Below are 15,166 nucleotides of genomic sequence, written 5' to 3'. Positions count from 1 at the left end.
GCCCGTATAGGGTTCGCTGGGTAAACCGACCTGGCTCCTACCAGTTGGAGGCCCTAGATGGTCGAGAAATTCCAAGGAGCTGGAATTCCGCTAACCTGCGGATGTATTACCAGTAGAACGACAATGCCAGAAAGACAGTTCAAAAATGTATAACACTTTTCATTTCAATAATTTCTGGTTACAATGGCGTGCTCCTGTGATTACAAGAAATTCCCAGAGGGGAATTAGGGTGTAAAGAAAGTAAAGAAGAGGTGGAGACTCCGAGGAGCTGAAGATCTGGGATCCCGAAACCTCCATCCGAAGCGGCTGCAATCCCGCCGGAAGTGGGTGCTTCCAACCGGAGGCGCCATCGGCGTCTCACGAAAAAGACGAAGAGCCGGCGCGGATGAAGAAGAAGTGGACGAAGGAGAAGTCCACACTGCTCCTACCCAGAGGCGCCATCCACGCCTCACGAAAAAGACGAGGAGCCGCCGCAGAAGAAGCTCCCGCTGCCTCCAGGGGAACGCCACCTCCAAGGGATATTCCGGTCCTCCCCAGTGTTAGGGGAGAGAAGGAATACAAGGGAGAAGAGCATATGGAGGCGCGGTCCCGGATCAAGCGTCTGGTGCGGAGCTCAATCGGGAGGCTGAACTTCAAGGAGGGGAGACGTGATCCCGGATGAAACGCCTAGAGCGGAGTTCCGCCGGGGAGAACCTCCTTGTTGATCCCAGATGAAACGGCTAGTTGGCGGAAGTCGCGAAGGGCGCGCCTCCCGTTCCTTCGATAGGGGTCTCTCAACCATGCGCCAGAGAGGAGGCCCACGATCCATGGCAATCTGAACAGCTCCGGCTTGGCAGGCTCCATCGCACCTGCACCTATATTTATAGCCAAACTGCGGCCCCCCGGTCGTTCCGATGCGGGTGGCTCCAATAAATGCGGGCGCATTGAATCCGGAGCCGATCCGGCTCTCGAGGTGTATCTTTCCGCGATTTCCTAAGCGTTATTCTCCTTAATCGCATTCTTTGTGCAGGACACTCCGGGTGGCCTGTACCCCTAGGTCCACGTATCTCCGCTCGCGCCCAGGCCGCATCCGCCTCGAAGAACGCGCGTATCGCGGCCGCTTAACTGACACTCCTCGCAAGCAGCAACTGGCGATCCGATTTTCCAGGTAACCCCTCAATTAGCATTTAATGCCCATCTGGTGTTCCCCAGGCAATGCTTGGAGAGGAGGAGAAACACGATCGCAGCTGGCCACGGAGAAATCCCGTCGGGCGACAAGCGACAGGCGCACGACCAGCGAGCAGAATTTTCCGAGGCTCGGCCCTCGGATGCCAGGCTAACCCGATGATCATCCCGGGAGCAGACTAGCCTGAAGCCCCGACCGGTCGCCTCGGCTTGCGCCAGCCTTGGCCGACCAACGAGCGGAATTTCCCGAGGCTCGGCCCTCGGATGCCAGGCTAACCCGATGATCATCCCGGGAGCAGACTAGCCCGAAGCCCCGACCGGTCGCCTCGGCTTGCGCCAGCCTTGGCCGACCAACGAGCGGAATTTTCCGAGGCTCGGCCCTCGGATGCCAGGCTAACCCGATGATCATCCCGGGAGCAGACTAGCCTGAAGCCCCGACCGGTCGCCTCGGCTTGCGCCAGCCTTGGCCGACCAACGAGCGGAATTTCCTGAGGCCTGACAACCCTCGGATGCCAGGCTAACCCGATGATCATCCCGGGAGCAGACTAGCCTGAAGCCCCGACCGGTCGCCTCGGCTTGCGCCAGCCTTGGCCGACCAACGAGCGGAATTTCTCGAGGCTCGGCCCTTGGATGCCAGGCTAACCCGATGATCATCCCGGGAGCAGACTAGCCTGAAGCCCCGACCGGTCGCCTCGGCTTGCGCCAGCCTTGGACGACCAACGAGCGGAATTTCCTGAGGCCTGACAACCCTCGGATGCCAGGCTAACCCGATGATCATCCCGGGAGCAGACTAGCCTGAAGCCCCGACCGGTCGCCTTGGCTTGCGCCAGCCTTGGCCGACCAACGAGCGGAATTTCCCGAGGCTCGGCCCTCGGATGCCAGGCTAACCCGATGATCATCCCGGGAGCAGACTAGCCTGAAGCCCCGACCGGTCGCCTCGGCTTGCGCCAGCCTTGGCCGACCAACGAGCGGAATTTCCCGAGGCTCGGCCCTCGGATGCCAGGCTAACCCGATGATCATCCCGGGAGCAGACTAGCCTGAAGCCCCGACCGGTCGCCTCGGCTTGCGCCAGCCTTGGCCGACCAACGAGCGGAATTTTTCGAGGCTCGGCCCTCGGATGCCAGGCTAACCCGATGATCATCCCGGGAGCAGACTAGCCTGAAGCCCCGACCGGTCGCCTCGGCTTGCGCCAGCCTTGGCCGACCAACGAGCGGAATTTTCCGAGGCTCGGCCCTCGGATGCCAGGCTAACCCGATGATCATCCCGGGAGCAGACTAGCCTGAAGCCCCGACCGGTCGCCTCGGCTTGCGCCAGCCTTGGCCGACCAACGAGCGGAATTTCCCGAGGCTCGGCCCTCGGATGCCAGGCTAACCCGATGATCATCCCGGGAGCAGACTAGCCTGAAGCCCCGACCGGTCGCCTCGGCTTGCGCCAGCCTTGGCCGACCAACGAGCGGAATTTTTCGAGGCTCGGCCCTCGGATGCCAGGCTAACCCGATGATTATCCCGGAAGCAGACTAGCCTGAAGCCCCGACCGGTCGCCTCGGCTTGCGCCAGCCTTGGCCGACCAACGAGCGGAATTTCCCGAGGCTCGGCCCTCGGATGCCAGGCTAACCCGATGATCATCCCGGGAGCAGACTAGCCTGAAGCCCCGACCGGTCGCCTCGGCTTGCGCCAGCCTTGGCCGACCAACGAGCGGAATTTTCCGAGGCTCGGCCCTCGGATGCCAGGCTAACCCGATGATCATCCCGGGAGCAGACTAGCCTGAAGCCCCGACCGGTCGCCTCGGCTTGCGCCAGCCTTGGCCGACCAACGAGCGGAATTTCCTGAGGCCTAACCCTCGGATGCCTGGCCTAGCGCCGGAAGAAGTTCTCGAGGCCTAACCCTCGGATGCCTGGCTTAGCGCCGGAAGAAGTTCCTGAGGCCTAACCCTCGGATGCCTGGCCTAGCGCCGGAAGAAGTTCCTGAGGCCTAACCCTCGGATGCCTGGCTTAGCGCCGGAAGAAGTTACTGAGGCCTAACCCTCGGATGCCTGGCTTAGCGCCGGAAGAAGTTCCTGAGGCCTAACCCTCGGATGCCTGAACTAGCGCCGGAAGAAGTTCCTGAGGCCTAACCCTCGGATGCCTGGCTTAGCGCCGGAAGAAGTTCCTGAGGCCTAACCCTTGGATGCCTGGCCTAGCGCCGGAAGAAGTTCCTGAGGCCTAACCCTCGGATGCCTGGCGTAGCGCCGGAAGAATTTCCTGAGGCCTAACCCTCGGATGCCTGGCCTAGCGCCAGAAGAATTTTCTGAGGCCTAACCCTCGGATGCCTGGCCTAGCGCCGGAAGAAGTTCCTGAGGCCTAACCCTCGGATGCCTGGCCTAGCGCCAGAAGAATTTCCTGAGGCCTAACCCTCGGATGCCTGGCTTAGCGTCGGAAGAAGTTTCTGAGGCCTAACCCTCGGATGCCTGGCTTAGCGCCGGAAGAATTCCCTGAGGCCTAACCCTCAGATACCTGGCCTAGCGCCAGAAGAATTTCAAGAGACGGGAGTCAGCGAAACGCTACCAAGAGTTAAAAAGAAGAAGGACGAAAGTGAAATGAAGAAACTCTATTTGCATTAACTTTCATTGTTTCAGGGCCGAGACCCATACAACTTGGCAAAACGCCAACACACAAAGAAAAGTACAGAGGGTCAGCTTGGAGGAACCCCCGGGTCGGGAACGCCCGGCACGTCCGCAAGGGGTAGGGAGACGGTTGGAGAATCAGCAGGCAATGGCGCCGGAGGGGAGTCGAGAGGGGAGATCCCACTCAGGTCAATTTCGGGGTACTTAGCCGACACCCTTGCCAGGCCTTCCTCGAAGCCTAAGACAAAGGAGTCGGACCCCGTGTCCGACATGTCACGGACGAACTCGTCAGACTGACGATAGGCCTGTACCGCCTCCGACATATCACGGGTGAACTCGGCGGACTGACGATAAGCCTGTACCGCCTGACGCCCGATCTCCGCACTCTTCTCGGCCAGCGCCGCCTCTGCCCGCTCCATAATCTGAGCTTTCGCCTCCAAGACCTTCGCCACAATCCGGTCATCCGCCTCGGAGGAGACCCTCAGCAGATCAGCCTGAGCCTCCTTGTGCTTCGCCTCGGCAGCAATACGAGCAGCCTCAGCCTCCTCCAGGCGCGAATGAAGCTCCTGGTCGCTCGTGCGGGACTTCTCCAAGGCCGACTCCAATTCGCCCAGCTTGGCTTCAAGAGACCGGGTTCGGTTGCGGGCGTTGTCGGCTGACCGCTGGGCCTTCTCCCACCTCTCCCGGTAGTCGGCAGCCTTCCGGGACTGCTTCTCGGCCCGCTCCTCCGCCTTCTTGATCTCGCCCTCGAGACCCGAGGCGACCTTGAGTTGCTCCTGAGCCTCCAACAGTTGCTTCTCGAGGGTGACGAAGCCGAGTGCCCGCTCTTCGGCCACCTGGAGCCTCATCTCGAGGTCCCTGGTCGTCCTCCTCGCCGCAGCCTGACCTCCCTCCTCTACTGCCTTCAGTTGGCTCTCGGCCCTCGCCAGAAGCCTCGCCTGTTCCTCGTAGCACTCCTCTAGGCGGATCATGTACTGGGCGAGCTAAGAGATAGAAAAAACGAGGGCGTCAGGCGGGGATCAACAGAGCCTATAAATGATGAAAGCGACCAAAAGAACACTCACCGACATGAGACAGACGCAGCTGGCAGCCCCAACGTCAGGGACCCTCATCTCCCGGACCCGCCTGCGGTCCTTCTCCAGCAGCACCGTCTCGATGAGGTTTCGGGCGCCGGCGAAAGTGAAGGCCGACCCCGACTTCTCCCCGGAGTCGGACGGTGGTTCTGCAGCCTTACCCTTACCCATCGCTTGGGGAAGAGTCATGCTGACCATGCTCGGGGCGGGGACCGCCCCTGGAATTGACAGGGTCCCGCTCGGCCGGGGCCTCGGCGCGTCCCTCCTCGTATCATCTGGAGCCGACCGAGTCGAAGGCTGGGCTGGGGACCGATCACGTCCGACCCGTCCATCTCGGGCGCGCCCGGGTGATGCCTCCGGAGAAACGGTAGTCTCGGCATCGGAGGGCTGATACAGCGTCAACTGCCGGTCTGCGCCCGCGGCGTCCCCCTGATCGGTGGGTCCGGACCCGTCTGTCGGCGTCGGAGTCGCCTGCCGGCGGGACTTCTTCGCCGGAGGGGCCCCGCTCGGAGGAGCTCGTTTCTTCCTCCGGACCGCTTCCAGTAGGGACGTCCTACCGACAGCCGTTGCCTTGTCCGACCGCATGATGTCGTCGATCTCTGCAAAAAGGACGAGATGGTCGGAGGCTGAGAAACTGAAGGAAAGAAGAAACGAAATAGGAGAAAAGAGCTAAAAAAGAAATGGTGGCGGGCTCACGGTCAGCGGAGACCGAGCTCAGATCGACGTTCACCAAGGTATCCTCGGAAATAAGGCGAGCCACCGGGGGGAGCCGGCCCTCGGCAACCAACCCCTTCAAGACGGCGACGCCATCGGATTCCTCCCTCGACAACCTCGATAGGCCAATCGGGGACTTCATCGGCGTCTCCCAGGTAGCCCTGATTCCCCAAGAGGGATCTGCGTCAACGAAAAAGAAGCGCCCCTTCCAGCCGTGAATGGAGGTAGGAGCCTCCTTGACGAGGCCGCACCCTTGCCGCGCCGCAAAGCACCACCACCCTTTGTCCTGGGGGTGGCCGCTCAGGCCGTAGCATTCCCAAAAGACATTCAAGGTGGCGGAAACCTCGTGCATGCGGCAGAGAACCTGAAAGGCCGTCAGGGCGCGCCATGAGTTCGGCACCAGTTGCGTCGGCGCCACTCTTAAACCCCGAAGCACCTGAACGACTAAGTCCGAGGGGGGAAAGCGAAACCCGGCCTGAAGAATGCCCTCATTGATGGCGACCTTCCCTGGAGGAGGATGGGACATCCTCTCCTCAGGCCCCGGGAGCGTAACATTGCAGGCCTCGGGAAGGTGGTATCGAGCCAAGAACCTATCTAGGTCTTCAGCGACCAGCTCCGACTTAATGCGGTCTGCTCTCACTTCGCCCATCCCTAATGGCCAGTGAATCTACGGTCAGGACGGGGTCAAGAAGGGGGAAAGGACCGGAACGACTGGAGTACCCTAATACAAAAGGAGAAAGTATGGAGAGCCTTAAATTGAAGAATGGGGCAACTCACCGGAAGAAAAGGAAGAACGGCTCCGAGAGCGTCAAAGGAGGAGCAAGCGAACAGTCCGACGGCAATGACGGCAGCGCAAAGGAGAAACTCGGAGATGTCTGTAAAGAAAAAGGCGGACGGAGGAGGGCCCCCGGTTAAATAGGCGGAAAGGTGGGTGACGCCTCGGTGACGCCAGAGGACGCCTGGCTGCCGAAGGGTCGCTCGCGCCCCAAAGGCGAATCGACGCCATTAAGGAAGGATGTCCGCCAAAATCCTCAGACTGCCAGGTCAGCAACAACCGCCATACGCCATAAAGAAGGCGGGGAGCTCGAAGCGCGCGCGCCTCTCCGAGGGATGGCGGCAATCCCGAAGCATCACTCCCTTCACCCGTTCCCCTTCTGGTTCCAGGCTCGGAAGTGGGGGGCTACTGTTACGGGGGAACTTAGCCACCATGCCCCACGTGACCGGCACGCACGCCCAGGAAGACTACGGCAGCCCCTTGATCCAGCAATCCGACCCCGAGTCGGACATCTTCAGCTCCGTAGCCCGACCCCGAGTCGGCTGCCCCTTGATCCAGCAATCCGACCCCGAGTCGGACATCGTCGGCTCCGCAGCCCGACCCCGAGTCGGCTGCCCCTTGATCCAGCAATCCGACCCCGAGTCGGACATCCTCGGCTCCGCAGCCCGACCCCGAGTCGGACATCTCTCGACAACGACAGGCTATTCCCCAGAGGCACGCCGCAGCCTCCTGCTCCACTACTCCCTGCAACGGTTGTATCTGGCGCTGCTCCACGATCCCCTGTAACAGCCGTACAAGGCGGAGCTCCACTACGCCCTGTCATGGCCGTACCTAGCGCTGCCCACGACGCCCTATAACGGCCGTGTCAGTGGCAGCTCCATCGTGCCCCACGATGACGAACCCCCCTGAAAGACCCCCCAGCCTGGTATATATGCGGCTGGGAGGAAAAGGGGAGGGGGGTAAGCAAGAACTTCCAGTGCATTCTCTTACTGGCTACTATTATCTCTCCTTCTTCTCCAATCTCCTCTGACTTGATCGTCGGAGGGCCCCCACTACCCCAGTGGTGGTGCGAGGCTTGCTTGCAGGTTTCCCGGTGGAAGGTGGAGCGCAATCAACACCAACCAAGGCAACTCAAACGGAATTCCGTTCACACCGCCGTGCCAATCGTTCTCGGTTTGGACCACCAGCAACACATTGTATTCTGATTTATTTGAGTCTGCCCTTGCATGAAGGTTTGCAAAGTATCTTCAAGGGATTTCCTATGTGGTGGCACATAAGGAGTAGGAACAGAATTTCCTTGAGATTCATTGGCAGTGGGTCCATGTCTCCAGCTAAAGTTAGGATGGTTTCGCCTACTAGGATTATATGTTTCTGGAAATGGTCTTTTATAAGTATTGGTGAAATTTGCTTGATCATGCAACACTTCTTGAAAAGCAGGGATTGTAGGACAATCCTTGGTTACATGTGCATTACTCTCACAAATTCCACATATACTTTCAACAATAGTTTGTGCTTTTCCTATATTGGCTTTGCTTAATTCCATGGCTTCAACCTTCCTAGTCAGATTAGCAATTTTTACATTGACATCATTATCATCTTTAATAAGATATATTCCTCCTTTTGCATTAGGTGCTATTTTTGATTTTTCATTTTTATCTGTTGTATCCCAAGCTTGTGCATTTTCTGCTAAAAGATCAAAATAATCCCAAGCTTCATTTGGTTCCTTACTCATGAATTCACCATTACACATCATTTCTACAAATTGTCTCATATTGGAGGACAAACCATCATAAAAGAAACTAATGACCCTCCAAATTTCATATCCATGATGTGGGCAAGCAAGGAGAAGGTCCTTAAATCTTTCCCAACACTGAAAAAATGTTTCTCCATCTTTTTGTGCAAAGTTCATGATATTTCTTCTAAGTGTGTTTGTTTTATGTGTTGGGAAGAATTTCTTTAAAAATTCTCTTGTCATTTCTTGCCAGGTAGCTATGGTCCTAGGCCTTAAGGAGTGTAACCATGACTTAGCTTTTTCCTTTAAAGAAAAAGGAAATAACTTAAGCTTAACTACCTCTTCAGTGACATCATTAAAATGAAGTGTTGAACATGCTTCATCAAATTCTTTCAGATGCAAATAGGGACTTTCAGAATCAAGTCCGTGAAACTTTGGAAGTAATTGGATTATTCCTGGTTTCATGTCAAAAGCTCCCGCAGCAGTAGGAATAACCATACAGGATGGGGTACTGGTCCTAGTGGGTTGTAGATAATCACGAAGCGTTCTAATAGGTAAGTCATCTTGAAATTCATTATCTCCCTGATTACTACAATTATCTTCCATTTGATTATTTGAATTTTGAACAATTAAATTTTTATCTTTTGATTCAACTCGAAATAATCTATTCATTTTATCTCTTTGCCACAACCGCATATACTGACCAATTAACCAGTCGACTTTTTTTTAATTATTATTATTATTATTATTTATTTATTTATTTTGTATATATATATATTTTTAGAGTTTTGGATGAGTATGAATATTATCTAAAGCTATGAATATTGACACCCTGCTACTAAAATTATTCACAATCAAACAGTATCAAAGCATAGCACCCTTATTTCTAATGTTTTCCTAAAAATTTCTAGACAGCTCCTAACTGGTTTGAAGAGTACACTTAAGCCTCCAATTCGGTCTGATAACCTAGTCGACCAGGTAAGCTCCCAGGTAAGTGGAGGGGTCACGATGCGTATAGCAAAGGTCCCACTTAAAAACCACTTTTCTCGAACAGAAACTGTCTCCCTTTAATCACTTAGAGGGACAAAGCTTGCCTAGACATCGACTGGGGTCATAGAGCGAAATTGGTGCAACTTTCAGTGGTCTCCGTCCTATTGAGCTCGATTATCCTTAGGGGCCAACGTCTAGTTGATTTTAATTAGGCTTAGGATATTTATGCACTTGGATGATTTTTGGGCTAAGGACGAGTGATGAAATCCCGACCTTATCTTGTTAATGGGTTCAGCCCTTAGATTATTTTATGCAAATGCTTTATACTATATGCAACAATCAAGAAGATTTTTAACATTTTATGTCATGACATTAAATTGCGTTTGAATAGTTGATCAAGCAAACTAGCTACATTTTTTTCTTCTTTTTATTTTTTTCTTCTTTTTATTATTTTATTATTTTAATTAATAATAATTTTTTTAATTTTTTAAAACAAGAGTAAAATTCTAATCTAGGAAAAATAGGACTAGTATGAGCAAAACAGAAAAATTAATTTAAATACTCACGGCCGGAGTTCGTTCACTCCGGAAATCCAAAAATGTGATCTTGATCTTCCTCGTTACTGGTCCTGCTTTGTGTCGCCCTTGAATCTGAAAAAATTTGAAATTTCAGCTGTGTTAAAAATAAAGAAAAATTGAAGAACTAGAAATAAAGAGTTGAAATTTGCAGCCTTGTTCTCGTTCGCACGTTGCAAATCCCCGGCAACGGCGCCAAAAACTTGCTACGCTTTTAATCTTGCTCTTTTAAAAAGGGAAATTAAACGTAGGATACCCCAAGTATAGGGTGTAGCAAAGTAATATTCTCGGTGAGTCCGAGATCGAATCCACAGGGATTTGACAGTGAACAAAAACTAAAGGCTAAATGTGGAGTGATTGATTAAAACCCCATTTGATTTTGATGAGCTCAAAGCATTTGAGTATATCTTGTGATTACTAATGAATTCAATTGAGTGTTTCAGTGAAAATCCTGTCCAAGTGTTTCTAGACTTGGTTCATAGTATTTTGGATAAGTTAAGAAGTCTGCATGAACCAATGTCTGAGACTCGAGTCGACTCCCGAGTATCACGAGTCGACTCCAAGCGTATCAAGTTCACTGGCACGAGCTCGAGTCGACTCCAGATCAGTACGAGTCGACTCCGACTGAGAACAGACAGAAGGACAGAAAGCTTCAACTCAGAAACTGTCAACGAGTCGACTCCCGAAGTGCGCGAGTCGACTCCAATGTTCAACGAGTCGACTCCAGGGTAGTAAGAGTCGACTCCAAGAGAAACACAAAGAAAAAGTCAGAGAACGACCTTCGGACTCTGAGATTCGAGTCGACTCCCGCAGTACACGAGTCGACTCCGAGACTGAGCGACCATCAACAGACAGAAGACCATGTTACTGCCTCTGAGCTTCGAGTCGACTCACAGACAGCTCGAGTCGACTCCGAGACAAGCTTCACGTCAAAAGGCAGAAGACCAACTTTCGGAAACTGAGAGCCGAGTCGACCCCAAGGAAGTTCGAGTCGACTCCAAGACTGGATGAGCCAAAAGACAGAGAATCGGGAGTTCGGGCTCTGAGATTCGAGTCGACTCCCAGGACAGTCGAGTCGACTCGAGCGGACAAAATTCAAATTTGGATCCACGGACTTCAGTGGATGAGCCGACTCCAAAATTGCCACGTCAGCTCCAGAAGTTGGCGAGTCGACTCCAGGTCAAGACGAGTCGACTCCCAGTCAAGACTGCAACTTTAATTCAAATTTGGAACAGTTGCCGAGTCGACTCCGGAAAAGCGTGAGTCGACTCCTGCTACAGCCGAGTCGACTCCTGATCGCGCGAGTCGACTCCAACCCACCAACGGTCATATTGTCAGGCTGCGCAGAGTGTGCAGAACGGCCAGAAAAAGCAGAGTAACGGCTAGTTTCCGTGGGGGTTGGCTTAAATAGCCACAGAGGACTGTAGCAAGGGAGAGAACAGAGATTCCACTCCAAGCATTCAAGTTTTCAAGCTCTCCAAGTGCTCTTAAACGAAAAAGGGAAGATCTGCATTTACTGCTCCAACAACTTCTTCCCAACAATCAAAGCTTCCTCCTCCTGCATTCAAGTCGACCACTCTTTCAAGAGGAGACCGGAGTTCCAGAAGCCATACCTCTTCACCAGCTTAAAAGCGTTTGAGGGCTTCTAACTCCTTTACGATTATATTGTTTTAAATCTGCTTTTTGAGAAGCTATTTTTTGTTTTCTTCTATCTCTTGTATTTACTTGATTCAATCGGGGGATTGAATCAAGGGGTTTAAGGTTGGTTGGTGAGCCAAGTTAAAAACCAACGTGTGTAAGGGTTTGATTGTGAGCCCGGAAAAACAATCGGGGTTGGTTCTAGTCGGTGAGCCTGGGAAAACCGACCGAGTTCGTTGTGAGCTCGTAAAACAACAAGTTTGGTTGTGAGCTTGCAAAACAACCGGCTGTAATCCAAGGGGGTTATAGTGAATTCCGAAGAGAGACTTGGGGAGTGGACGTAGGAGCAAGGGGTAGCTCCGAACCACTATAAAACTCTGTGTTTGCATTGGATTGTCTCTTCTCTTCTTTCTCTCACATCACTCACAGCACTTAGCATTAATTAAATAACTTGCAATAGTTTTTAATTAATCATCCATAACGTTTTAATTATCCAAATTAATTTAAAACCCAATTCACCCCCCCGCCCCTCTTGGGTTGTCTATCTGGGCAACAAGTGGTATCAGAGCCAAAAACTCTTCCACTCAAGAGTTAAAAGATCAAAATGACAACCCCATTTGGATCTTCTCACATTGAGGGTCAGTCCACCCAAAGACCTCCTTTCTTCAATGGATCCGACTACTCATACTGGAAGGCTAGGATGAGAATATTCATCCAAGCCCAAGACTATGAGATGTGGACCATTGTAGTGAATGGCCCATACATCCCATCCATATATGTAGATGGTGTCAAGGTACCCAAACTAGAAACGGATTGGGATGAACATGACATGAGGAAGGCACAATTAAACTCTAAAGCTATGAATGTGTTTTATTGTGCCTTAGACCGTAATGAATTCAATAGGGTTTCAACTTGTAATTCTGCAAAAGAAATTTGGGACAGACTTGAAGTGACCCATGAGGGAACGAATCAAGTCAAGGAATCCAAAATAAACATCTTGGTTCATAAATATGAACTATTTAAAATGGATTCAAATGAAACAATCACATGCATGTTCACTAGGTTTACTGATATTGTCAATGCCCTAAAAAGCCTTGGCAAGAACTATACTAACAGTGAGCTTGTCAGGAAAATCCTTCGGTGTCTACCAAGGTCATGGAAAGCTAAAGTGACGGCAATCCAAGAAGCCAAGGACTTGAACAAGCTACCACTTGAGGAGCTTCTTGGATCCCTTATGACGCACGAGCTCACCATGAAACAACACAACGAGGAAGAGTCCTCCCATAAGAAAAAGGTAATAGCTTTAAAGTCTACTTCATCTAACAAAGATTTATCTTGCAGTAGCAGTAGTGAAGAAGAAGAAGATGAGGAAGATGGTGGTGAGGCACTTCTTGTGCGCAAGTTCAAGAAATTTATCAACCACAAGAAGTCCTATCATCAAAGGAGAGGCCCCTCAAATTCCTACCGCAAGGACAAAGGTAAGGAAAGAGAAAATGAGGGGATTTAGTGCTATGAGTGCAAAAAGCCGGGACACATCAGAGCTGAGTGTCCCTTACTAAAGAAGGGCAGCAAGTACAAGAAGAAGAAGAAAGCCCTTGTCACCACCCTATCGGACTCCGACGCATCATCTTCATCATCGGATGAAGAACAAGAAGAGAAGGCCAATTTCTGCTTCATAGCCAACGAAAACGAGGTAACTTCCGATACGCATTTTGATTTTACATTTGATGAACTTTATGATGCGTTTAATGAATTAATGATTGAATATAAGAATATAAATGTTAAAAACAGAGAACTAAAAGTAACTAACCAAACTTACATTCATAAACATGATTCATTAATTAAGGATAAAGATAATCTTACCAAAGAAAATCTAGAACTTAAGACAAGCAATCAACTCTTAATTAAGAAGACTAACAACTTAACAAAAGATAATAAAAAACTAACTAAGGAACTTTCAGAACTTAAAAACCATAAACAAATCTTAAACAAGGATCTTACAAAAGAACTAAATGATTTAAAAGCAGAAAATCAAACATTAACTAAAGAACTTGGAAAATACAAATCTTTAGTTGAAAAGTTTACGTATAGTTCTGAAAAGTTAAATATGATACTAAATAGTCAACGAGCAGTATTTAATAAAGCGGGTTTAGGGTATAAACCAAGAAATAAACAAAAACTTCTTAGTAACTTCTTTGTTAAAGCTGGAGAAACTAAAACTAAGAAAATAACCTGCTTTTGTTGTGGAACTATAGGACATAAGGCAAATGCATGTGACTATAGGAAAAGTAAAACAAAAAGAAAAATTAAAAGGGTATGGGTTCCAAAAGGAACCAACTTGACTAACCATGAAGGACCCAAGAAAACTTGGGTACCTAAGATGACATGATTTGCTTGTGTAGGAGTGTCTTGCAGCCAAGGTCAACAAAAACCGCTGGTATTTGGATAGTGGCTGCTCAAGGCACATGACGGGTGATAAAGATCAATTTTTCACCCTTGAAGCTAAGAAGGGAGGTGTTGTGACTTTTGGAGACAACAACCAAGGTCATATCATTGGTATTGGTAAAGTTCAAATCACCCCTTCTACTTTTATAGATAATGTTAGATATGTTGATGGTCTTAAGCATAACTTGTTAAGTATTAGTCAATTATGTGATATAGGATATGATGTTATGTTTAAACCATCACTATGCATTATAACAAATCCTAATGATAATAGTTTAGTTTTTAAAGGAATTAGACGTGGAAATGTATATGTTGTAGACCTAGAAGATCTTGCAAAACATAACCAATGTCTAGTTGTAAATGAAACTAGAGATAATGATGCTAGTTGGTTATGGCACCGTAAGTTAGGTCATGCAAGCATGGACACAATAACTAAACTAGTTAAAAGAGACTCCGTGATAGGTTTGCCAAAATTAAAATTTGAAAAGAACAAAATATGTGAAGCATGTCAATTTGGCAAACAATCTAGGAACTCATTTAAATCCATAAAATGTGTCTCTACTTCTAGACCTCTAGAATTATTACACATGGATCTATTCGGTCCAACTAGAACAACAAGCCTAGGTGGAAATAAATATGGTCTAGTCATTGTAGATGATTATTCTAGGTACACATGGGTCATGTTCCTAGCACATAAGGATCAAGCATTTTCTGTCTTTAAGAAATTCCATAAAGAAGTAACCAATGCTAGAGATAACTCAGTAATAGCTATTAGAAGTGACCATGGTACCGAATTCGAAAATCAGTCATTTGAGGAGTTTTGTAGTAAAAAGGGGATAACCCATAATTTTTCAGCACCTAGGACACCACAACAAAATGGAGTTGTGGAAAGGAAAAATAGAACACTAGAAGAAATGGCTAGAACTATGTTATGTGAAAGTAACCTTCCTAAGTACTTTTGGGGAGAAGCCATTAATACTTCTTGCCATATATTAAATAGAGTTTTGTTAAGACCCATTATAAAGAAAACACCTTATGAACTTTGGAAAAACAGAAAACCAAAAGTTAATTACTTTCATGTTTTTGGATGTAGGTGTTTTGTTCATAATAATGGGAAAGATAATCTAGGTAAATTTGACTCTAAATCGGATGAAGAAATATTCTTAGGTTATTCTACAACTAGTAAAGCCTATAGAGTATTTAATAAAAGAACCTTAGTCATAGAAGAATCTATACATGTAGTATTTGATGACTCTAGTGACATCTCCTCTAGTAAGAAAGTTAATTTTGATGATGATGTTGAAATACTTGAGGAAAAGATAGATGAGATGGGATTACAAGATGATAATCAAAAGTTGATTGAAGGAGAATCATCAAGCCAAGAGGCTATTGTGGATCATGGGCTAACAAAAGCTTGGAGGTATGCTCACGGGCATCCTAAGGAACTCATTCTAGATGA

General features: G+C 49.4%; 1 non-coding gene across 1 annotated transcript; it reads left to right on the top strand.

Annotated features, from left to right (window-relative positions):
- The first annotated feature begins 8,147 nt into the window (after positions 1–8,147).
- Positions 8,148–8,254, top strand: LOC120106110. The gene has a single exon (XR_005508356.1). It is a non-coding gene; the product is annotated as a small nucleolar RNA R71 (small nucleolar RNA).
- Positions 8,255–15,166: the final 6,912 nt, after the last annotated feature.

Source organism: Phoenix dactylifera, unplaced genomic scaffold, assembly GCF_009389715.1.
Source record: "Phoenix dactylifera cultivar Barhee BC4 unplaced genomic scaffold, palm_55x_up_171113_PBpolish2nd_filt_p 000466F, whole genome shotgun sequence".
In the NCBI taxonomy this organism is placed as follows: Eukaryota; Viridiplantae; Streptophyta; class Magnoliopsida; order Arecales; family Arecaceae; genus Phoenix; species Phoenix dactylifera.
Note: the sequence above shows the minus strand (reverse complement) of the source record. Positions and strands in the feature narration are given on the sequence as shown.